The sequence below is a fragment of the Artibeus jamaicensis genome, unplaced genomic scaffold (genome assembly GCF_021234435.1).
Source record: "Artibeus jamaicensis isolate MK-2021 breed Jamaican fruit bat unplaced genomic scaffold, CSHL_Jam_final scaffold_916, whole genome shotgun sequence".
NCBI lineage: Eukaryota > Metazoa > Chordata > Mammalia > Chiroptera > Phyllostomidae > Artibeus > Artibeus jamaicensis.
The window spans coordinates 44,669,805-44,695,681 of NW_026522059.1; the positions used below are offsets into that span (position 1 = coordinate 44,669,805).

The window sequence follows — 25,877 nt, forward strand, 5'->3', positions numbered from 1 at the left end:
AAGAAGAATGAGGTGGAATTGTACACCATACTCAACAGAGTATGGTGTTTGCCTTTTATCTTCTCCTTCTGGATGCACCTCTGGTTTTTTATCAGCTCAAGTTCTAGGGGTGGGTCATCCAACTTCTGGCAGCACTGCATGCACTGCTTTCACCTGCCTCTAGAGGGGGGTTTCTTTGCATTTGGGAGTGTGGAACCCTGGGTCTCTCAGGGGAGGTGCTATTCTGCACTCTGGGAAAATTGTGAGTGTGTTTCTCTGCCCCTGCACTGCCCATCTTAGTCTGTCCCAGCATCTTTCCTTATTTCCAATAATGTATAGTTCTGATGAATTAGCTGTCCATTTCAAGGGAGGGGGAAATCTGTGTAAGAGGGTCAGCTCCTTCCTGCTTGGTGCTGATGGCAGCTCTGCGTGAGAGCAGAAGGTGGGTGAGGCCCTGGTTATTCCTTGCTGCACCAATTTCTGATCTCCCAGACTTGATGGCCTTAGTGGAATAGGGCCCTAAGGAACCAGTATATTTTGTCACCCTGTGAGAAGTTCAAAATGGGCCCTTTTGGAGTTTTTCTTCCTGTCTTTCTCTTATGGATATGCACTCTGCAGGGGGTTCTTGAGCCTGGCCTCACTGTTGTGCATATCTGCCCAGATGGATCTGGTGCTGGCAGTCCTGCAGGAGGTAGGGGCTAGGTACATCCTTCCCATCCCAGAAGTTTGAACTCTGCCAGGGAAGGGGGGAGGGTCTGCCTGGCTGGAAATAATCTCAGTTGCTCAACTCTTGTCCCTCTAATTTCCAACCCACTGTCCTTGCAGTAGACAAACAGTCACAACTTTCCATTTTCTATAGCTCCCATCTTGCTAGCTGCATGGAACTGGGGCCCAGAAATTCCTTTTTTTTTTTTTTTTTTGCTGTGCAAATTTCTGATCTCCCTGCCAAGCTGTATTCAGTGGGGGCAAACTGTACTTTGTCTTATTCCTTTGCTGTCAGGGCAACTGCACATGGGACCCCTGCCCAGTACATTTCAGCTCCCCTTTTAAAAAAATCTGTCTTTAGCTCTCACTGCTATATGGAGTCACTGTCCAGTTCTCCACACACACCACCTCCCATAAGCCAAAAGTCTCTCACTGTCATAGCTGGCCACAGCCTACTTCCACCTTAGCCAGGTGCAACCTCTGATCATTTTGGGGGATAGATTCCCTCTATCTCTCTGGCTGACATTTGGCACTGAAGTATGGACATGCAGCTTGCTGTGTGTGTATAGCTTCGATCTCCCTGATTTTATATATCTTCCCAAGTCTCTCCTGACTAGGGTTAGGGGTTCCCTGCACAAGACTGGGGCCCCTTGTCCTGGGAGGGGAGGAACCATAAAGCTGTGATTTCTGACTAGTCTCTGCTGGTGCAAGTGCCATGCATGGGGTTTCTCCCCCCATGGCAGCAATAAAATCTTGTTGCCACCCGTTGTGAAGGGTCTTTTGTTCTCCTTGGCCTCAAAACTTCGTATCAGCTAAGATTCCACTGATTGTTCAGGTTATTGGTTGGAACATCAAACAAGAATCTTAGGCTAGTATGCTTTCTCAGACATAAACACTGAGTTCTTCCAGTTAAGCCATTTTTATCCTTGCTGGCTTCTCATGGATATGTGTTGAACACTGGAGATCCTTCTCCTTGAAAGATTCTTCTCCCTTAGTTGACATACCTTACTCTCTGAGCCTTCCTGAACTCTTCACACTTCTTTCTCCCCTTCACATGGACCCTTCATGATCCCTTCATGATGCGTAAGCCATGTAACTTGACTCTTGTTAAAGAAAATAATATTCTGAATCTTGTCAAAATGATAATGAAGACTTTACTCAAGGGTATTGCACCCTGGCTGGGTGGTTAAGTTGATTGAAGCATGGTCCCATAGAGCAAAAATTTATGGGTTTGGTTCCTGGTCAGCGCAAATACCGAGGTCGCACATTGGTTCCTCAGGTTGAGGTGCATACTGGGGGCAACTGCGTACTGCAGCCAACTGATCAATGTTTCTCTCTCTCTCTCTCTCTTTCTCTCTCTCTGTCTCTCTCTCCCTTCTTTTCTCTAAAATCAATAAACATCCTCAGGTGAGGATTTTTTTTAAGTATTGCAATATGTGGTGTCAAACTGTTGCAGTAGGGGAGAGAGATCAGGCTCAACTCTGAATACAAGAATAAGTGGGGATTTATAGTCAAGGAGCTAGTTTGGAACAGAGACTATTAAGGGTGATTACTGAAAATAGGGAGAATTCTTGCTAAACTGACCTCACAGGATTCTTGCTATAGGCACACCAGGGTGATCAGATATTAAGGGTTTAATGGTGGGGAATGAGAAATTTGATCAGATATTGAAGGTAGGGGGATTCAGTCTAAATTGGGGCATAGTTGAGAAGAGGGCGTGGAGAACCGTGACTCAAGTTTGGTGGAGGGGAGAGTCTTTGTCAAGTGCTGCCTTCTCTCTTTGCCCTTACTACTCTAGTGGCACATCTGTCGTTGTGGTTTTAACTCTGACTTTGCTGAACAAAAAATGAACATCCCTAGACCTCAAATCCTATGACTTCATTTCTACGTTTATGGTTGTTCTCAGGTCAGCATATCTTAAATCAAACTTATCAACTGTCTGTCTTTCACCATTTTTGCAATTATCATTTTTGTTCCTCTGGTCCTTCAGGCTAAAAAATCTGGAACTCTTGTTTGACTGCATCCTTTTCTTTATTATATCAATAAATTTTGTCAACCTGTCCTAGGAGACTATGCTGGAATTCCCGTTTTCATCAGTGCCATCTCCTGGCTGTGCCTCCATGAGAGTCTTTCTCCGTAGTCCCTGCGCCAAGTCCTGCTTGCATGTAACAGATCAACAGGAAGTCTGACCTTCCTAGTCACAATTTAATTTTCTTATCCCTCTAGTGTCTGCTTACTTTCTCTTCCATGAAACCATAAACCGTGGGGGCCTCTTGATGATTATGCCTTCGGATCCCAGGGGCCAGGAATCTCATGCTTTCTGAGTGTTGGACATTCTTGTGTCTCTGCCATTTCCATGCCACTGTCTCACCTGGAATGCCCATGCTTTACCCAAATTCTTTCTTTCCTTTGCAGTAAAAAGTCAAGGACCACGTCCTCCTAAACTTTTCCTGATCCTAGTTCATCTTGATTTTTCTCTAATTTCAATCTTTAAACTTTCAGAAGCCATCAACTATATTTTAGCTGTTAATATTATACTATTATTTTTACTATATCTCATCATCACTTTATCATTTTTGTGAATATGTTATGTCTCAACAGTAAGGTTAAGCTCTTAGGGGTCAGACATTTCTTACCTAGATCTATGTGGATATTTTACAGGATAAATTATGGTAGATAGAGGTTCATTCAATGCTTATTGCTTGGTTGATGATTAGTGCTTCTTATAAGGAAGGTGTTTTACTCTTCACCTGCTGCTTTCTCTGTTTACAAATATTCAGTATTTTGTTAAGAAATGCAAATTGTGAAAAGCACATTGAGTAGGTACGTACCAATATAGTATGCACTCGTCCTAGGAGTACTTGGATAGCTGTGAGCAGAAAACCCAAGCTTTTTTTTTTTTTTTTGCCTCACTTCAGTTGAAGTTTGATAGACATTTGTTCAGAGAACTGATGTGTATGGCCTGCTTGCAGACAGATTTATTACTGGAGAAATTAGGAATTGAGAGGTAACATAACTGGCCCGAGATTACTTATGTCTATGGCAGTGCTTATTGCCATGCATTGAAGTGGAGGATTAAAAATTATTATTCAGACAATGCAAAGCATTTTTAAAAAGGCAAAATATACAAATATCAAGGACCAAGGAAAATAGGAGAATGTCTTCTGAACTCTGAAAATTAATTCTTTATTTTTGCATAGTAATTTCTCCAAGCCACTTTGGACCCATGCTATTTAGGTGAAGGGTTTTGGAGAAAGTGCCTGGTCACAACTCAGGGGTTTATTGTGGGGTCCCCTGGAGGACAGAGGGGCAAATTGCATATTATATTATGTCATTTCTGGATGGAACACTTGATATTGTTTAAGTCAGGTCTTCCAAATCTGTCCACAGGAAGACTCTGGATTTCTATTAAATAGATTTATGGAGACTACAGACATTCTTCTCTAGCTCAGAGATTTGTGTTTAGTTTTCTGGGATACCTTCCAATAATAATGTCTTTCAGGACTCAAATTCTGTGATAGAAAAACTGAGATAAAAATATTCTACTATCTGTGCTGGCTTCGACATAAATTGCACTCTGAATACTATAGCTCAGATCCCCACAGCCCTGCCAACCCCAATAGCTATTTAGTTTCAAACAGTGTATTTAGCTTGGTTTTGCTCAATAAAGTTTTGGATAATTGCTATTGCTATTGTTGTTTTTATTTATTTCTGAGGTTTTCCTGATTGTCTCCAGGGCATACAAAAGGGATATTTAATAAAGTGCAAAGGTTATAATGTTAGGCCTCTAGCAAAGTTTATATAAGGCTCAGCCTTGAGATGTTTCTAATTCCTTCTGAGATGATGAACAAAATCATAGAGAGAGGTCTGCATGTTCCCAGGGAGGGTCAGTTATGTGATTTTTTTGTTAGTTTTTGAATCTTGAGTTTAGGATTCAAATCCATTTTATCATGGTGTACATATAAGAAACCCAGAAAAAGTGCATGTGTCCTAACTTTTCTTTTAAAATTAAACTTTTTAACCATTCAGAAGAGAGACAAAATGTGGAAGAATCATTTATTTTTTAAATTATTTGTACATAGCTGCCCTGTCATGTATTTGGTATAAATTTAGTCAGGATTATAAACACAAGTATTTGAGTTTGCCAACAATTTAAATTAATGCCAAGCAATTTGAAAATATTCTTAAACTTTTAGTGGAAATATGAATAGGAAATAAAATTATTTGGAAATAATTAATGGAAATTATTACCATTTCTTATAGTGTTGTAAATAATATATTTTGCTCTGTTACAAGTACTGGATACATTTAATAGACTGAAGATAGTCTCATGGTGTACAAAGATCGGTGTAGTTTCAAATTTCTTGTGATACCCAGCTATGTGGCTGTGTTCAGAGAAAGATACCAAACAACAAATTGTTTAATTTATTACTGTATAACTTGCTGATTATTAGCATAATTTATTTCTTTCCCTAAAAATATTAATTGTTTAAAAATGCCCTCCTCATAAAACAGTTTCCTTAGCTCTTAGTTTTGAGTAGGTACCCTTCCCACATCATTGGTATGATGATGGCTTTGATCTCCTGCATTCCAGCATGGGCAAAACACCAGTGATAAGAAAAGAAAAAGAAATTCAGCAGTTTCTATCTACAGGGTAATATACTTATAAACATTATTGCAAAAAGATCTTTTCTTTTTATGTCAATGTCAGAATACTTTGATGATTGAGGAAGGATACCATGGAAACTGGCATTCTTGCATTGATTAGTAATGCAGAAGTCTTTTTCCTTTTTTGGCTAGCATGTTGACCCATTTTTATATATAGGCTCAAATTTTTTTTAAAAAAAGCATATATTTGAACTATAATGGATTTCAACTTTTTAGCACTTACCCGAATATCTATAATGTGTAATCCACTGGTCTCTGAGGAAGTTGAAGAAAAGAGAAGGAGAAAGTAAGAAAACCAGAGGAAGCTCCACCTTTCAGGAATCTAGAAATCTCCTTAGTATAATTTTACCTTTATAGTTATTTCTTTATTTTGTTTCTTGGTTAATTGCTAAAATGATAAAGAATTCTATAATACCCTGTCCAAAGGGAAATATGTAGACTTAAGAAAATAGAATATATGATTTATTTAGAACAATTTGCAATGTCTTTGAAATTCATAATATATCTAGGTTTAACTTCTTTGGCCATAGCTATAAATAGCTGGATCACGACATGACAGAGCCAGTAATCTGGACTACTCAGCGACTGGATGTTTATGCCATAAATCCTAATAGCCACCTACTTACCTGGATGAAGTTCACTGGCAGTTGTTCAAGTTTCCTTTCAATTTTATCTTCCTAGACACAAACATAATTTAACACTTTAAGGCACTGTAACAAAAAATATGTATACAAGTTTGGCTGTCTTATAATTCTAAAATTATGTGCTTTAAACTTTATACAAGTCTTTTTCCAGAAATCATTTCTTTTACTTAAAATGTAGTATTCCTTGAAATTAAAACCTAGCTCTGGCCAACTGTCATTTGATCATTGTCATTAGACTTTGATAATTCAGCATTTTCATTTCTGGGGATCAATATTTAAGAAAAAGATACCCCAGTGAAGGGCATTTCATATGAAGTTTTGTAAATTTGTCCCATTCCTAAGTAACTCATTAACTTATACGTTCTGGCATGTAAGAAAGATGGCAAGTATGTCAACACGAGTGTGAATTGAATTTTGACATTCTGAGACCTTCCTTCTGCTCCAACCCCATTCCCTCCAATTCCCATTCTTTCTCTTGTCCTCCCTTCTTTCAAATGGAATCTCAGTGAATCAGACTCTGAAATTGCCCTGCCCTTGATGCCCTTCCCAGTTTGTGGACTTTTCAATATTGCCATAGATAGAAGAACAAAAGCAAAAAAACACCCCCAAAACTTCACCAAACCACCACTTATAATATAGCTGGTAACTATTCTTTCCTGTAGATGCAATCACTGGCTGAAAAAATTTTAAAAAAACACTGTTTTCTCACTTCTAAAGATATTTCTAGCTTTATTTATTTATTTATTTATTTATTTATTTATTTATTACTTTTGTTTAGGATATAATCGTGTGATAGTATAAGTCACTGTTCTCATTTTCCTCAGAAGAAATTGTACAATTGTACCTCATTTTCAGACTTTCTATCTGACCTTTCGCATTTTCAGAAGGCAACCTTGAATTGTACTTCAGAAAAAAAATAGAGGCCGTTAAGTGAACAAGAATTTCCTCCTGGCCATAACGTCTAAGAGCCTATCTGCACCCACTGTTGATGCTTTTTCTTGTTCCATCTCCTCCATGTTTTCAGTCTTGAGACTGCCTGTGTTCTGAACATGCTCATGCCTCTTCCACCTTGAAAATGTAAATGGTTTGAACCTGAGTTGCTCCTAGACTTTCAATCCTGTCTCCTTCCATTTCCAACCAAGCTTTTTGAAAGGTCATGTTACACACTGTCTTCTCCTATTTTGACTTTGTGTTGCTCTACACATTTCGTAGGCCTGTATCACTCTTAAAGGTCAACGATGATCTCAATATTGCCAAATCCACTAGACACCTTCCTCTGTCAAAATTTTCCTCTCAGTATCTGACTCCTTACATGATAAATTGTACTTTTTCTTGTACCTTTTCTGGCTGTTTCTTGCCATATTTCATTTTTTCTGTGGACCTCTTAGATTAATGAGCCAATACTTTTTAATTCATTGAAAACTGTAGTCTATTTAGGAGATGCCCCAGGATTGAGTGTGCTGAACTTCTGAACAGTGCGACTAAGAGTTTGTGCCTTAACTGCTGGTATTCCTAGGGGCTCATCTTAGGACCCTTTTTCTATAAACATGTTTTTCCAGGGTGATTGATCCCGAACAAATGACTTCAACCACTGTTCATAAACTGTCATCTTATACCTTCAATGGTTATCTCTCCTCATTTCTAAACCACTCTTTTCCATTGTCATTCAGGCACCTGTCATTAAATATTCTGCATCTCAAAATCAAGAGATTCAAATGTAATACCTTTCATCCCATGCTTGTTTCTCTGCTATTAATTATAACACAGACAGTTGCACCAATTGCCTGTTTGATCAAACCAACACCCTTGGAAGGATTCTAGATTATTTCCTCTTTATTATCTTCTATGCCCAGTACATTACTAATATCTCTCTGTGCTTGGTGTCATTCTCTCTTCTATTTACCTCCCCTATTTCCTTTCCTATATTCCCTCCCTGAGGTTAGACTCCATTAATTCTCACTGGATTGGTCACCTGAATAGCCATTCCTCTTGCTGTCACCCCCCTATCATGGCACACAGGTCCTCCTGGTTGGACTCCGAGCTTCCTTCCAGGTGTTTTCTCCCATCACTTCCTCCTGTGGACTGTGCCCTTGAACCTGAATGTGCCTTGCAGTTTAAAGCCACCTCAAATTCACCCAGGCCACTCTCCCTGCCTCAGTTGCCCCCTTTATGTTCCACCTGGCTGGTTTCTGTAAATTCTTCCACATCAGTCTTTCTGAGAAGCCTTTCTGGGCCCCTCACACCCAGCTTCAGCTTGATGCGCTTCTTCTGGGCCTATGACTGTCCCTGTATATTTTACCTGAACATTCAGACAGTAGGTAATGTTTAATTGTTGGTGAAATGGTTACAAACCCAGGCTCTACAGTCACTCTAGCTGGGAATGTGGCTAAGTTTCAACACTTGCATCATGATGCTAGCAAGTTAACCTCACCTGTCAGTGCCTCATTTCCTAATCCTACAATGGAGATAAAATTTTGTAGAAATTAACTGAACAAAAATGTGTAATACACTTAGAATGCCTGGTGTACAAGAGTCTTAATAAAAGTTGTTTTGGGTTTTATTCTTTTTTCTTTATTTTCTCTTTTTTTCCTTTTCTTCTTGTCCTTTTTCCCTCCTCCTCTTTTTCTTTATCTTACTCTTTTTCTTCTTTCTTTCTTTCCTCTCCCCCCTCTTGTTTTCTTCATCTTCTTTCTCAACCTCCTCTTCCTTTATAATCATCTTCTCCCATTCTATCGCTGTGAAGCTCTGTGAGTACTGAGACTATATTATATTTATTTCTGCATCCCATATTTTGTAATAGAAAATTTTATTATTTATTGGCATTGAGAAAAATATTATTTTTCTGCCTTTAAAAATTATTATTTTTAGCATTCAGAGTTACTGAATATTTTTCCAGTGTTACTGATAAAATACAGAGGTCTTCAGGAAGCTTTGTCGATGTTAACTAAGCCAGAATGAGGTCCTACATAAATACATGGTAAGCATAATGATAATGTCAAACATTGAGGTCAGGTGTAGTTTAATAAAAAGAACTTTGCATGTATTAACTCACACCAATATTGTTCCCACTTCTATAGGTCTAGTAATCAGTTATTTTTTCAGTTCACATAATTAATTACTTATTTTATTTATAACAATTGCATATAATAATTACTATATAACTTTATCTTTTTATACTGGAAAAGAAAAGACAGCCATGATTTTATGTCTTTGAAAGACAAGAAATGTAATTTTTCATCAGAGAAAAAAATATAGGGAATTTTTTTAGTGTATTAGATATGCAAATTAAATCAATAAAATAAGATCTTTATTATTTTTAAAGATTTTATTTGTTTATTTTTAGAGAAAAGGGAAGGGAGGGAGAAAGGTAGGGAGAGAGCCATCAATGTGTGGTTGACTCTCACGCATCCCATACCGGGGACCTGGCCTGCAACCCAGGCATGTGCCCTGACTGGGAACTCAACTGGTGACCTTTGGTTTTCAGGCCTGCGCTCAATCCACTGAGCTACACCAGCCAGGGCTAAAAATTACGTTTTTCCACGTGTACCCACCATTTTAATCTGGGATGGAGTTCCTAATAGAAGCTAAACTGCTCTGTTTTTTTGTAATGGAAGGCACTTGATTCTTGGAATTAATTCTTGTTTCCACCATTTACAAAAAATAGCTTTGGGCCAGCCACACTTGTGGAAACTTTAGTTTCCACTATGCATTTGAAAATAGGGAATGTGTTTAGAATTAATAACATGTTGTGTTTGCTATTATTGTAGTTTTAAATTGGAATATTAGCTAAGCTGTATCTTTAAGACTGCTTTTTTTTTTCTTTTTCACAAATGACGAGGGATTCTAAACATTCAGTTTTCTATGCTGACTTAAGTTTGGAAAATGACAGCATGCCAACCGCCCCTTGCAGTGAGATTAAGGGGAACGAGGAAGGACTGCAGAAAAGGCACGAGCGCAGCTTGGGGTAACTCACTATTTCTTCAAACCCTGTCCTCCTCCACCCCAATATCTATTCACCCCTCCAGGCACAGTAGTGATCTGTGCAATATAGTTTGCATAATATTTCTGTGTTTACCAGTTTGGGTTCAATCCTATGAAATAGAATGCATTTTTAAATTAAAATTAAGTTTTGTTATATTTTAGTCATAATGAGTTTTTGGTCATAATGAGTTTGACCTATAACTTGTAGGTTGAGAATAACTGACAGTGAACAAGGAAATTAATTTGCAAATTAGATTGTTAGGGAGAAGTTTTCTTTGTGTTTTTTCCCTTATCGTAAGCTGGGCCCTCTGTGTTGAAAGGGCCTTGATACCATGGTTCAATTCAACATTACACAGAGCAAGAAAAGTAACAGATTGTTACTGAAAGAATTGGGGGCAAGTTTTGCAATGCAAAGATTTTGTGGGGTCTGTTTAATTGAGCTGTGAGACATATAATTTGAGGGGGACCGGCAGGCAACCCATAATTAGTAAAAGAACAGGAGCTCTATTTTGTCATTGTGGCAGATATTCAATATTATTAGTCTTAACTTGTATTTGTTACTTGATTTTTGTACTGCAACTGGTTAAGCATTTAGTAAAGCCTTCATCTATTCTCAAAAAGCAGCTGTTGTCTGGTTGTTTCCTTCATCTCTATTTTGATTTAACCTATAATGAAGAAGAATGCTAATGAAACCTTGTTGGTGTTCCTTTTGTACAACTGTAGCAAATTTCCCTTGTCTAGGCTTTAATCATGACATATTTGCTCATAAACTATCCAACAGCACATGTATGAAACCACTCAAAGTCCCTTTCTGGATGGTAGAACCTTTATTTGGCACAGCTATGGCACAGAATGCCTTTTACCCTTCACAAAACTGTCATTCAACAATATCCAAGAGGGGCGAGGGTGGTCCCATGTTCCCCATGGTTTGGTATAATTTCCCTTCTCATTTAAATGTTCCTCCGTTTTTCCCTGTATTATTTCCATGACTGAAGGTTACAAGTTGGCCATCTTTTTATCTATCTGGAGGAATTCAGCATACAAAAAACCAAACAAACAAATAGCTTTTTTCATGGAATTTTTTCTCACTCACACTGTCATTAGTAAGTCATAAAAGCATATTATTCACTTACTAGTTTTGTCAATACATGAGCCTTAACTTGATTACTTGACAATTTTTGTCCCCTCCAAAACTTAAACTTTGATTCTCGAGTGAACTTTTAAAAGAAGAAAAACAGGAGTTAAACAAACTGAACATAGACCTGTAATAAAATTTTTGTTTCTACCATAAACACATAGATGGCACTGCATTTTCTCTCTTTTTTTCTTCTTTCACCTAAGAAAACATAAATGTTTGGCTCCGGGACGGAGATGTGCAGTGGAAAATCACTGAGTTCCAGAACTAGCTAACTAGCTAGCTAACCATTTAGCTAATTAGCCCCTTCTAACTAGCTAAATGGTTAAGAACAAGTCATTTAACTTTCTGTATTCAGTTTCATTTGTAAAAGGAAGAGGTCTGATTACAATATCTTTAAACTAGTATTCTAGGATTACTATAGAAGTGTGGGAGAGAAACAGATTTTCCTCTACCTTTCTAAGTTCTCTTGGCTGGTCTGATGATTAAATCAACGTGAGACCGATTCATAAGAAAAAAGCACGTTTCATTGTATATGTGAATGTGGTAACCCCACATATATGAGAGATTTCCGGACACAAAGGGAAAATTGGTGTATATGGCATTCTGAGCTAAGAGTGAAGTAAGGAGCCTGGCCCTTCAGAGGGGAGGAAGGGCATTCACAGGAAGATAAAAAGAGCAGATGTTCGGTAATTAGAAGCTGGCCCTGCCCTGTATCGCTAGGTCATAAAATGTTGTTTCTGGAGATAACTCTTATTATGGGCAATGTCCCAAATTTAGATTGTTCTAAGTATTTCAGGGAGGAGTAGAAGTTTCTCTTGAGCCCACAGGGTCTCAATTATCTTCAGCCCAAAATAATTCATCTACCAAAATGGCACATCTTGGGAGGTCTGTTCTTAACCCCTTCACGAGTAATAAAAATATGATATGAAAGTTGTACTAAGTTACTTCCTCTAAAAAATCAGTAATAACAAAACTTGCTATCTACTTTGTACTAACTTTACATAGTGGCAGAGAATAAAAGTGACATCTGAATCCCTGAAAAATAGCAAATGAATACACAATTTCAATCCAGATTAGCCACATTTATTCTAACAATCACATTACTCCTTTTGCCCATTTTAAGTTACTGTGATTATTTTTTGCTAGCTCTTTGGGAGAAATGGGTTATTTTTCTTAATTATGAAAATGTTATTTCAGTAAATGTAATTTAATTAAAATGAGAATTTCTGCCAACTGTTTTAAATAAATACAGTATTCTTTTCCTAGTATGAAAGGAGTTACTATTTGCTGTCTCATTTCCTCACTAATACCCTGGCCTGTTTAGCTTGAACCTGAGCTTGTGGAAGTTTAGTCTTAACCAAAGCAGTTCTTTTTCATGTAAGTAGGTTAAATGTGAATTGGGCAGCCTCAGGGTGCTTTTTTGTTCACTTTTAAAAGGCCCCCTCAAGAGGGCTCCTTTTAGAAACCTGGAATCATATGTTTGGAAGATTGATCCGAATTAGCATTAGAATGGTCCTTTTATTTTTAAAAACTATACAGACTATTTAAAATATGCTAAATTGACATAAATTAAACTAAAACTGAATAAGGGAAATAACATTTCTTGTTTTATTCTGCCTTTGTGTTGAAAGAACTGAAATCAGAGGAAAAAAGTAAAATATGTTAAGGTACAATTTCTGCCCTCAAAATACAGGAGAAAATGTATGTGTACAAAAGGTTCAAATTAATGTTATTCATTTGCTTGAGACTTTACATGCCCTAGAATGCTCTAAGCCGACCAAGACTTTCTATGTGTTTTGACTGCTGAGAAGCTTTTTTATTCACTTTTAAAGAACTATTACATTAATACACTTCTAGAATTACTTTTTAAATTATCTTGTTGATAGAACTGCTGGCAGTTGATGAAGCATATTAATGTGTCTTCTCTTTTGTAAATTATATAGAAATTTTTTTAGAGTTAAGACAGTACACACGTTTTAATTTGTTGGAAAAGGCTGAACCATTAAATGAGTAAAATTTCTTACACTGATTTTTTTACATATGCTGAAAAACTACAGGACTACACATTATGCTTTGGCTATAATTCAGGACTGTACAATAACCGAGGTCTCTAAAGTTCTCAAAAGAATGACAAAGGCAGCATGATTTCCAGACATGTGCATTATACATGCTAATAGCTTTGCAGTGAGAAAGGTTTATATTCTTGTAATAGAGGAAACATTCATTTTTAGCATTTTAGACCACGGGGAACATAGTAATTACAACAGGCACTAATATCTGTCTCCTTTCTAGTCTTGCTTTCAGCCTCCTCCTGTTCCAAGCACAACAGCAATCCCAGTTGAATTAGTCGAAGGAATTTAAACTTCAGGTCATTTCCAATGTCTTTTATTCTCTTAAAAGTACATTTAGCACAACACTGATCCTCATGAAATGTACGGCATAGCTCATATATATATATATATATATATATATATATATATATATATATATCATCAAAGCAAAAAGAGTGAAGAATGTTTCTCTTTACTTAAATATGTCTATTGGCATTTCCATATATGTGATTTGCGGTGATGACTTGCAGAAACACAAAGCTGGAATACTGTTTCAGAGTTGAGATTAAGTCTAAAGCTGTGCTCTCTGTAAAAATCTGAGTCCTTAGTCAGGTAATCCCATCATTAGCTAGAACAGTCTGGCCAACGTTCAATCTTTCGAACAAACTAAACTTGCAAATTGTATTGCTAGAAACAAGAAGCCAAAACAAGCAGTTATTAGCACTTGATCGATAGTGTTTGTGATATTTACCTCCTAGGTTCAGTTACCCCGCAGATCCCCTGCCCCAGTGGGGCTCTCACCCCATACACAGCATTGGTAGTTGTGATGTTGCTTTGAGAATCCCACATTCTTAATCCTTAATTTGTGAGTAGTTTCAGTGAAGAATCTATAGGATTTCAGTAGCTAGTGCCCTGTAATTAATATCCCTAAAAATATGCATTTCAATGCTAAAAAAATGCCTTTTCTAGATAGTTTTTGCAAACTTCTTTTTACTCAGGCAAAAATAAAAACTACAGAATAAATCCATAAGCTTCCTTTTCCTTTTCTATGGAGGACTCATATGGTTTTATTTTTTTGTTAAAGGTATTACATTATTTAGAAAAGTTAATCTATATTATGAGGAAAAACTTTCAATAGACTGAAATGTTTACTCTCTCAGTCTTACTCCTCCCTCCCTCTCTCTGTCATACGCACATACACACACATGGTCTTTGCCTTTTGCAAATAATCCTCACAGATTGTGTAACTGTTGAGGTAACGAAAAGGTATACAGGTGGCCTGGTGTTACTAGTAAGGACTAAAGGTTTGGAATTTTATGGTTGTTTCAACCTCTGCCAGTGGGGAGCAAGTATAAAACAACACCACCTGTTCTTCTATTTCTTTTTTTAATGGAGAATATGACCCATCTGCCGTATCCTTTCAAAGCTGTCTGCTTAGAACAGGTAATACTCATCATCCAAGAGAGCCACGCTGGCAACCCACAGCGATAGAAAGGCTGTAAGTAGAAACTGCCTCCTTCCTCCCTCATCCCCACGCTGCCTCCACATTCACCTTATATTTCATTACCCATTAAATTTTCTGTATTTCTAAAATGTTGTGCTTTCTTGAGTAATCACCCTGTTCCTCCTCCTGTTGATAGTTGCTCTAAAAGCTCGCTTCTTTGGACATCTTCTCCCCCTATCACTCCTGCAGTCTCTTTAAGGAGTCACCCCCAGGAAGGCTTCCCCGACCTCTGGGAAATGAGGACCTCCTTCTTTTCAACTAATCCCCCCCATTACAGTTCGGCTTTGTAGCTATTTGTCTTACGTTCTTGACTTGAATTCCTAAGGCTGGACATATGTGTTCTATCCATCCCAAGTTGCCCACTTCTAGCAAGGTGCTTGATGAGTGGTAGTACAAAATAAACATGTAAGGGACCCCAGAGAAGGGATCTGTGGTGACCTGAGTTGAGACAGAAGAACAGGAGACCGGGAGATCCGGAGAGGGGACCAAACGCCCCAGGAGGAGGAAGCGGCACCTGAGGGTAATAGCTATTATTTCTATATTTTTAGCTTCTTGCTACTTTACTTTTATGTTTGGATTTTAACGGAAAAAGGAAATCCTGGGTTCTGTTCAGTAGAGATGCATGGGGTCGGCGGCATAACGGAGATTTCAAACATGCAGTGGGGGGGGGGCTTCTTCCCACGGAGCTTCCTTTAGGAAGAGCAAATATTCCTCAAACAAGGTTTTTAATTTGAAAAACTTGAACAGAAATAATTAATAAAATTGTAAAAATATGAGTGAGGATAAAGAAGCGCTGAGAAGGATGACAGAAAAGTGATTCTCATCTGCTCGTCCTCTTCCGGCCCCTCCCGCGGGAGCCGGGACCCAGGAGCGCTTTGCTCCGTCCTCGGCCTGCCTCCTCTGTGGTGATGGCCAGAGGACCTAATTCCACATCTGCTTGCTGTCTGGGTGCCTTTATGGAGGAATGTGTCCTATGGTGCGAGGAGCAAAGGTAAATGACCTGGCCTTATTCAAGGGCTTGCTGTCCTCTTATCAGATCATGTGGCCACTAACTATGAAAGTTAAGAATCTCAAAGGCCAGGTGGGAAATTTTCTTGGTAGCAAGGGACTATGGGTTAGGGGAAAATAGGGGATTTTTTTTTACCAAATAAACATTTTTTAAATTTTATTTAAAAACTGTGGTAGAGGAAATTACAGAAGATGGAGACTATCAAAGAGAGGAAATGCCAGGTAATTACTAAACCTTTACTGCACTTATCTTTAGAGGCACAAGGCTGGATCTCTATACACAGGGGTGAACTCAGCCATGGTATTGCTATTCATCAATTTTTTAAAAAATTAAATGCCTTTTCTCAAAATAATCAGCATCAATTGCTTTGGTTGCATTTGTTAGTGATTTTCCATATTGATCATTTAGAAGGTGGAGCATTATCATTCATATTACCTTGAACCAGTCATTTAGTAACACAGATGGGTGTGTGCACAAACACACACAGTCAAACACAGATTTCGTTGGAGTTTTGGAAAAAAATTGTTTTCATCGCCTATTTTGTCATTGTCATTTCTACTGTACAATCTTTTGGTACTCTCCAGTAATCCTTGCTGACTCATTTTTTTTCTTGCAGTAAATAGAAAAAGCTGGAGCTTTACGGTAGATTTTGAGTGGGGAGTGACAAAAAGGAAGGATGTTAAGCATGAAAAATTTCATTACGTTTTTTCAATTAGTTTTTCCCCCAACAGCAGAGTTGTTCTCCAGGACTGGCTTAATTTCTCATCTGTAGTTGAAAATGTGAAGGTCACTAAACAACAAGGTGCTGGTTGCCTTCATAGAGAATTGGTCAGCTTTCTGCATCGGAACTAACTGGCCTTTTTATCTATCCATTAAGAGCTTTGTGATACTGGCAAGTTATAGTCCATCTCTCAAAGTCCTGGTTTCCTCATTTGTGGCATGAACAATGGCATTATCTAATTTACGATGATACTGCTGAGAGAATTGAATGACTTAACATGCAAAAATTGCTTCAAAAACATTATTGGCACCCAATGAATATTTTCTTTCGATAGTAGTATGTTATTGTTATCATACAAAATGATGATACCAAGTGCAGTAGTGAGATTTGTAGTCAGAAGTATGCAAACGAAGGGAAGAGTTGGGATAGGTAAATCTGATGAGACAGATTTAAGTAATCAACAGGCAAAGACAGAGATACATGGGGATGCCAAGCTTTGCCCTGACAACATTAAACAATCTATTATAAATCGTTATAAAAAGGGTCATATGTCACTTGGAAAAAAGCTGAATTATAAGGTAATATAGCAAACTAACACAATGGACAATAGTTAACACAATTTTAGACTTTTATCAAAGGATGAATGCTTATTTTTATTTGCTTCTCTGATTGTGGGAAAATAACTATGATCCATCAAGGGAAAAAGATAAATATACATTAAGTCTGTACCTATTTACTACCAAAATCTAGATGACATTTCTTCTAAAAGATTTTTTTACTACCTAACATAAAAGGTGGAAACCAGAATTCAATCACTTCCCTACGCTGTAATGTGAACTATTTTTTAGATGTTCTCTACTCGTTTCTGGCTACAATAATGAGAGTTCTTTTGAAACAATGCCACAAAGCAGTACTAAATATGTGCTCTCCCACACATTGCCTATAAGGGAAATCAAGTTGAGAACAATTTCACTAACTGTTTGCCAAGGTCAACTTCTCTGTTTTTCAAAGAGTAATGTGCTTTCCTTGGAAAATAATATAATCCTTTCTGCACTGAAATATGGGCCTCCTGATATGGAATTCTTTCTTGAATAATAATATAAATCCATGTTATCTAATTTGACAGTAGACTACTGTATGGAGATTTAAGAAACAATGTTAGTATCAATTTATTCAAAGGAGGTACATTTATTGCTACTTCTTTTTAATTTCCATTCTGTATCTTTACCAACTAGATACTATTCCTTCATAAAATATTTTTAAATGATAAAATGCTTTCTCTTTCTTTGTACCTTCCAATTAAATTGTTTTCCCCTCATAGCTGGAATGGGGAGTCGGTGGGGGCACAGGGGATCTTTAGTTGCACATCCAGAACTAGCCCCACCTTCTGCCTTTTAGAAAGGCAACCTGTATGTGTATTTATTTAATTTTCTTTTAATGTTGGTGACATGGGAAAGGGGGATTAAAAAGATATCATGCTTTTTAAGTTCTCTTTATACACTCTAGAAAGTACTTCCTTACAGCTAGCTGGTTCTTATTTTCCTAGTTACCCATACTCAGTATCTCCTGTCTAGACCTCCTACCTTCTACAAACTAACAGAAAAGCTGCCAGTGCACCGGAGCCTAGATGAATTCAAATCCCCGTTGGGCTGAATACTTCTACTTTTAAAAGTGCTTTATCTTCTTGCCTCTTGTATTCTAGAAAAAGCCAGTCTTGTCCTCACCTCGCTCAGAAGTTGGCCATCAGGATGTGCTTAATGAACTGGATTACAGACCTAGGTTTTTTTGTTCATGATGTTCCAACAGACAAAAGGCTCTGAGTACAGGGGGCTCTGGCTAGGTAGTGGCTATGAGAAGAGTTGCAGGTGAGGAATGACAGGGAGGAGTGGCCGTTAGCCGTCTGGGAGGCTGGGTTTTCTGACTTGGAACAGACAGCCCATCACCACCCTCAAGCATGTTGCCAGAATGGAATTTAAGGCTCAACAGCTGTGTTTTCACACTCAGGCCTGGTGCACCATTAGCTGGGACTTACCACGTGATTATAAGAGTGAGGCCATCTTTGTTTTTACACTTCTCTAAAAAGAAAAGGGGAGAAAGGAAATTATCAGGGCACTTCCTCCAGGAAGTGAAGCAGGTGGTGCAACTCCTCCAGCTCAGTTGCAAGGTCTGGCTGACCTCAGGTGGTTCCTGCTCCCCTGGGGGCCCCACTTGCTCCTTCAGGGCCACTTGAAGGAGCCTGCGCCTGCCATTTCCCCTTCCATCTCTTTGTCATTTTGAGCATGTGTTCCTGAAAAATGTACTTCATTCTTTCTCCCTAAAACCAAGCCTCTTCCCAACCTCAGCTCTCCCAGAAACCACCATGGAGCTGCACCAGTTTCCACAGCCAGGTGTCACTTTTGGCAGCACCTGAGAATTCTGCCCCTTAGCAAATTTACATGGTAAAGCACGGTTGACATATGATAATGTGTAGCTGCTTAATTAGTTTTTTTCCTCAAGCCTCCAAATAATAAGTAAACCAGTGTCTAAAGAAAGAACTTTAAAAACAGCACAGTGAAATTCATCTCATGTCTATGATCACTCCTCCTCCAGAGCAGGGACCAACCCTTCTGTCCTCTACATTCTGTGGTGCCCTGTGGGCATTTCTAAAGACATTCAGTGAGTTGTTCTGCTCTGGACCCTGGATGAATTAGGAGCTTTAGGAGAGGCGCAGTCCATCTCTTTGTATTTACTAAGGCATCTCTTAGCACTGAAAGAAATAATTTGTTGTAATAATTGCTGCTACTCAAAAAGAATCTTTGCTGATATTGACGGTGAATTATTAGGCACTTAACATGTCTTAAACTTTTCATTATTTAAATTTTTGAGGATCTTCATCATTAAGATAACTATTAAGGGAATACCTGTTACTTGTAGAAAATATGGACAATGAAGCTATAAAAATATGTAATTCTACCACTCAGCATGCATTTTATTCCATTATTTATATATGCAATATATAAATTTCAGTCATTCATACACAAACCGTTCTGTTTATGTAGACTGTCTGGTGGGAGAGAGAGAAGGAGAACAAGAGAAAGGAGAGAATACACTGTTTATTTATATGCAGAAAGAGTGCAGTTACAAGCATAGACTCCAGAGTAAGACATGTTACTTTAGACAAGTTATTTCACAGGCCTCAGGCCTCTAGGCCTCAGGTATTTGTTGTGAGAATTAAATGAGATACTAGGAACTGGTATTTATTGGATATCTCCAATGTCAGATAGTTTTTACACAACAACTCTTTTAAACTCTCACAACAAACCTGTTCGGTGTGTGTTACAAAACTTTGTCTTTCATCCTGTGTACGATGTAATTATAAAGAGCTTAGAATGGTGTCAGAGGTGTGGTAAGTACTAGCTATTTGTGCATGATTTTTCTTTCACAAAATGTACAGAGTAATAGGAAGTTTTACAACATACTTTTCATTTTATGTTTAACCATTTTCCCGGCATGACATTTTTATTTTAAATTTACTAGTTAATGTCTTCTTCAAACAAAAACTAAAGGATATCTTTCATACTCTTTATTCCAGGGATGAAATTCAGATTCTTACACTAATAAAGACTAGGAATGGCTTTTTGTATATTATTTGTTGCTCATATCAACTCACTCTTAGGACCTCATCAGCTCTTCCCAAGTGGTTATTTAAAATGGGGATCATTTAACTTGTTGTAAATAAAGACTTGTTGCTCTCGCCTTTTCCCAGTTACTCCTTGGGTGGAATTTTAGAATTCGCACAGTTGGTTTTGAAACCGCATACTTGCTACACAGGAGGCCGTGGCTGCCCAGTTAATCTACGTAGAGTGGGGATTTCTGCTTGAATGGCTATGTCTTTCATATAACGAATGACACATGACAGCAGCAAGCATTTTTTTCTTGGATTTGCATAGGATCAAATTCAGTCCTTAAACAGGAAAGATCACCCGTGCTCACAGGTTCTATCTTCCTGTCAGAGGTTGCAGTTGATAGTAACTCTAACTGCAGTCCTGGAAAAGCACCCAATCATTCTATTCTCAAACGTTTTACACAAAAGCACCTTCTTAGTGGTATCAGTATAATTCTCAGGGCCCAGGGTTTGGAAAAACTTGGGAAAGTTTAAAAAATATTTGTTTTTATAATTTTTATAGGATGTTTAGCAAAATGTTTTGATCTCTTTGGCAAAAGAAGTATTTCTGAAAAGTATGCAATATCATGGTGTTGGCAGTTACTTTAAGTAAAATTATTTTAGGACTTCTAAGGGACTTTGTATTGTGTTGCCAAGTTCCTACTAGAAGGGTGTTTGGAGAGCACTGCCCTTGTATCTATCCTAAGATGTTTTTTCTTGTTGTCCTGTTAGAGTCGCAAGATGGGGCAGACGGCATTTGGAGATGAAATAGTCCTCCAAGTCAGCCAGTGCTAGGAAGGCTGACCCAGGTGCTGGTTTGGGAAAGAAATTCAGACCTTTAGAGAGAATTTTGTATTATTCTTAAAAAAGCCTTCCCTACTTCAAAATTGAGCACTTTCCACTTTATTTTTACCTTAATATACTTAGCAGTGTAATGATGTGTTTTTTACCAAGTTGTAAGGCAGCAATGCAACCTTTTTTTATAATGGCACCTTTATCGTGTATTCAATTTCCCATGCAGAGTTTGATGGGATTCTGGACGTTTCTTTGGTTCAGTCCACTCAGGCCCAAATGTGTGCTCATTCGTGGTGGGTGCACTTGCATCTTCATTCGGCCCTGGCCTCCCGAGGCTGCAGCCTCCCTTGCTCCTGGAACCAGACTAGTGCTGACAGGTTAAACACAGGCACAGGACAAGTCAGAGCCCTCGTTTGTGAGCCACAGGCTCAGACAGGAGAAAGTGGCATGGTTGACGGGAGGAGGACTGAGTACAGCCCCCCTCTAGTTTGCCTCAAGCAGACTAATAAGCTCATCTGGTCCCAGTGTGCTACTATTGATCCAAGGGTAAGGCTCCCATTGGTTTACAACAGTGCTTGTCCCCTGGGGCCTCTTTGCCGCTGATCTGAGCTTGGGATCACAGCAAGTCTACCCTTTGTATCCAACTCTAGGAGCATATAAAGTAAGGCAGCACACCGGTCCTCACCTCAGCTCAGTGGGCATAATGCCCTCTGAGCAACATCCCTAGAAAACTGTATGTTCTTACAATGCAGCCAGTTAGATATTTTTTCTTCATCTTCTTTTTACCCCTCGCACTCAATGAGCGTGTGATGGCTAGTGGTACGTGGTAGAGAGAATATCTCTATAATTTATGAGAGAGTGCACACTTAGAGGAATGTGTTTGGTTTGTGGTGAGAAACTTCCTTTTTCAAAGTTAGGATGGGCTAGTCCTTAATATAATTCTCAGAACCATGTTGGTTTTGTTTTTTTGTTTTTTGGTTTGTTTAGTGTTGTTGTTCCTGGAAAAGTTGCTAAACATATGACTATTTCTGAAACACTGTATTTGTCTCAGTCAAAGTTTTTTTTTTAGTCTTTAAAATTTTTTAAAAATTTTCATTGTTGTTCAAGTACAGTTTTCTGTCTTTCCCTCCCATCCCAGCCCTCCTCGCCTCCCTCCCATTTCCACCACCCTTAGTTTTTTGTCCATGTGTCCTTTATACTTGTTCCTGTAAACCCTTTCTCTTTTCCCCTGAAATTCCCTCCCCTCTTCGGTCAAAGTTTTAAATACCAGACCCCAAACCTTGCTTCCCTTTTAATTACTGATTCCTGACAATTGTGAACTATGTGATAACAAATTGTAGAAGCCATTTCAGTGAACTTACTGATACTACTATAAGGAGAGACTGACAGAATAAAAGAAAAAGTATCTGATCTCTGACATTGGAGAACACAAGACAAGGCTTTAAACTTGTCACATAGTTAATTTTTTTTGTTTTCTTCCTGACAGAGGAAACAGAGTATACAAAGATTGGGGTGATCCGTCTATACCTATGCCTATTCATGAACTGTTTATAGTAGGATCAATTATAGCTTAAATTATTCATGGGTATTATAATGTAAGCATTTGATTAATAGTTCAAAGAATGGCTAACAGGTATATGTAACTTTAAAAAGCTGGAGAGTTTTGTTAGATCATATTCCATCACTCACTTTCTCTCACTGAGCCACAGACACTGGATGGGAAAGTAACTTTCAAGTCACTTCTAGGGCTTGGACTAGCCACATATTCCCAGTTCTGTAATATCCTTTCTAATATGATAAAAATTAATTCTGTACTCCAGATGCAAAGTTGGAAAGCTATGTTTAATAAAAGTATACATGGTTTGCATGAAAAAAACGTATGATATGTGCTTTAAACTTGAGAAAAATGTTTTTACTTTATATCATGTAGGCTTGGTCTTGAATAACTACAATTCTAAGAAAAGTGACATTAAAACATGATGAAAAGCCCCTCTCTTTATTTTACTTCTAAATGGAAATAGGTTAGATGTTTGACTATCTCAGATCGATGAGAAAGCCCCAGCCCTTCCCCGTGTCCATGTGTTCTCAATCCCATGCACACACTCATCTAACTTCCCTGCATTCCATGAGCGGAGCGGGGCCTCCAGAGCAGTAACTCTTATGGTAAAGCCATTCGAAATATGTGACACTTAAAGAAAAATGGTATAAAAATGTCAGGACAAAACAGAACATGTCATAAAGACTACATTTCTGGGTATAAGACAACTGAATTATTAGTCTTATAAAGGGAATGAAACAACAGTCAAGATTATGTTTTATGTTTTTTTTCTAGTTGAGGCAGACCAATATATTTTGCAGACGAACCTGGGGAGAGATCCCAAACAGTGTGGTGGAGAAAGGGTTGCTTTGCTCAGAATGCAGGCAAACACAAACCATGTGTCCTGTTGATCTTTTCACGAGGGATTTGAAGTAATTATTGTTTTACAGGAAATAACTTTTTTTTCACTGTAACATATTAAAAGATAAAAAAAGGAGAGAAATTTTCTGTGATTTTTTTTGGTCATAGTAGTGAATATTAGGGTATTTTGTTATATTTTGTTACTGAACAGCTTAGTCAATGAGAATATATGGTTGTGTGTTAAACAAAACACATTTGAAGAAAAATTTTATCACTGAATGTGGTCTGTTGCATAGTTTATAAGATTTCTCTTCATCCAAGAAATGTCAAGGGCATCCTCTGAAAGGCGTAATCATAATTAGTTTTATTGTCAGGTGGATTTTAAGAAGTATTTAGGCTGATACAAGTCTTGACCTCCTTATGTATATATTCTTCATTATGCAGACTCAGATTTTGGTCCTTTGTAAGTGATATCTCAGATTTTTGGTCCATTTAAAATGTTTCATTTTAGAGCTTTTTTATGTCAGCCCTTTTTCTAAGAACTTTTCAAATGTTAACTTATTTAAACCTCACAGCACCTTCGGGACATATGTTACTAATATTGGGAGGAATGTACTAGTATGTCACGGCAACCCTGTGAGGTGCGTACGAACAGTCAGAAGAGGCAGAGGAACAGAGACGTTAAGTGACTTGCTCAGTGTCACTCTGCTGGTGAGTGGCAGAGCTGAGTCTGAATGTGGATGAAATACATTGCCTTCCCTAGAAGCATAACAGCAGGTGTGAATATTTATCCCAAACAATAAATACCCCTGGGGGTGGAGCCACTCACAACCTCTGACAAATGGGAAGTTGAGATTTCTGTTGTTCAGAAGTGTTGACTGAAATCCGTGCTTGAATTAATTCTGAAAATTAAATCTCTGAATTATTGATGCTGTACCATTTCAAGTGTAGGTTATTATAAATTTCAGTAGGGAAGGCAAATGCTTATTTATTCCTTAAAATAAATAAGCATGAATAATGTGATTTATCACCACATTACATGTGACATTTGATTTTATTTAAAATGATTTTTTCATAGTCTAAAATTCACTGCATGCTTTGCAAGTGCACTAAAATATTTATTGAAAAGTGACTTTAGTAAATTGTGAATTAATATGTGAGGAAACGCTCTTGGCATGACTGAAGTTTAATTGTAAAAAAACACATACATATAAAATAATGCTATATTGATATGTTCATGGGTTTTCACTTCATAGTTATAGCATCCTCTCATCTATGTAAAAGAATGTAGCATAAAATTATTATGAGATAATTTATTAGACAGTCAAATTTCACCACAGTTTTCTTTATATATATTGTATTGGATAATGATCCCTTAGTTTTATTTTACTTCATGTTCATGTTAAATTCATATCCGGGTTATGATTCTAAAGGAAAGACAAACTAGCAAGACACAAGTTTTGGCAAACACACCTATTAGTAAGAAAATGGAAATAGGATTGTTCAGATATGCTTATTATATTGACTCACTAAGTAGAGTTAATCAACTTCTCCATTTTTCAATAGAGGAAAACCTGAAGTCAGTGTAGTGTTGGGAGTTGAGATATTAGTTCACCTTTTTGTATCATCTATATAATTTTATGGCTTCAATGAAGAATCTAAACATGCAGTTTCACTCATAGATGCAGATAACAGTGTGGTGATTACCAGAGAAAAACAGGGGTGTGGGTAGGCAGAAGAAGACATAGGGAAGATAAATGGGGATGGAAGGAGATTTGACTTGGGGTGATGAACATACAATATAGAGATACGTATCATAGAACTGTTCACTTGAAACATTTAATTAACCATCACCCCAGTAAATTCAATAACAAAGAAAGAAAAAATAAACGTGCAGTTTCATCCAAAAGGTATTTTAAAGCATCTACTGCTGGCCCAGATTGTTTACAAAAGGTAAAAAATTTCACAATAGATTTTCTTTATTTGTTTTTTAAGACTCGGGTCAAATAGAGACACTTATGAAAGACTAGGAGAAGTGGTACAATGTTTAACTAATATGCATACTGTGTTTGTTTTAAAGTTATTTGTTGTATTTGTATCCTGAAGATACTAAAACCTCTGTAGCTATTTGAGATACCTGACATAATCCCAAAGTTTTATGGATTGTTTTGGAGTTACACATTCATTGCCCTCAATATTTCTTAAACTCCTGCTTCTTGTACATTGAGTAAAGGAAGCTACATCGTCTGCAGACAGTGGAGAATCTGTTCCTTTTCAGGAAGGTCTGTCCCATTCTCTTGAGTATAATGCCTCTCACCCAGAAATGGTACAAATGGTTATTTTGTAGATTACAAATGCCTCTCTATGTTGATGTCAAATGTTAAGGATATATCATCAACAAATTTTCTTCTTTTGGTCTTGAAGTCATCTAAAATCATCCTAAACCTACTGATAACTTTACACCAGAAACCAATAAGAATATATATTTGTATTAATCCTTGTATGTCCAGTTTCTAGTATGGCACCTCTCATATAATAGACTTCCATAAATATTTGATGATGAATGATTGAACTTTCAAGCAAAAAATGATTTAGTGCCTTTATCAGAAATAATGTAAAGTTTCCGTATTGGTGAGATACT

General features: G+C 37.6%; 1 protein-coding gene across 1 annotated transcript in view; it reads left to right on the plus strand.

The window, feature by feature from the left end:
• The window catches only part of TOX (thymocyte selection associated high mobility group box), a 307,625-nt gene that overhangs the window by 44,557 nt on the left and 237,191 nt on the right, over positions 1 to 25,877 (plus strand). The window lies entirely within an intron of this gene.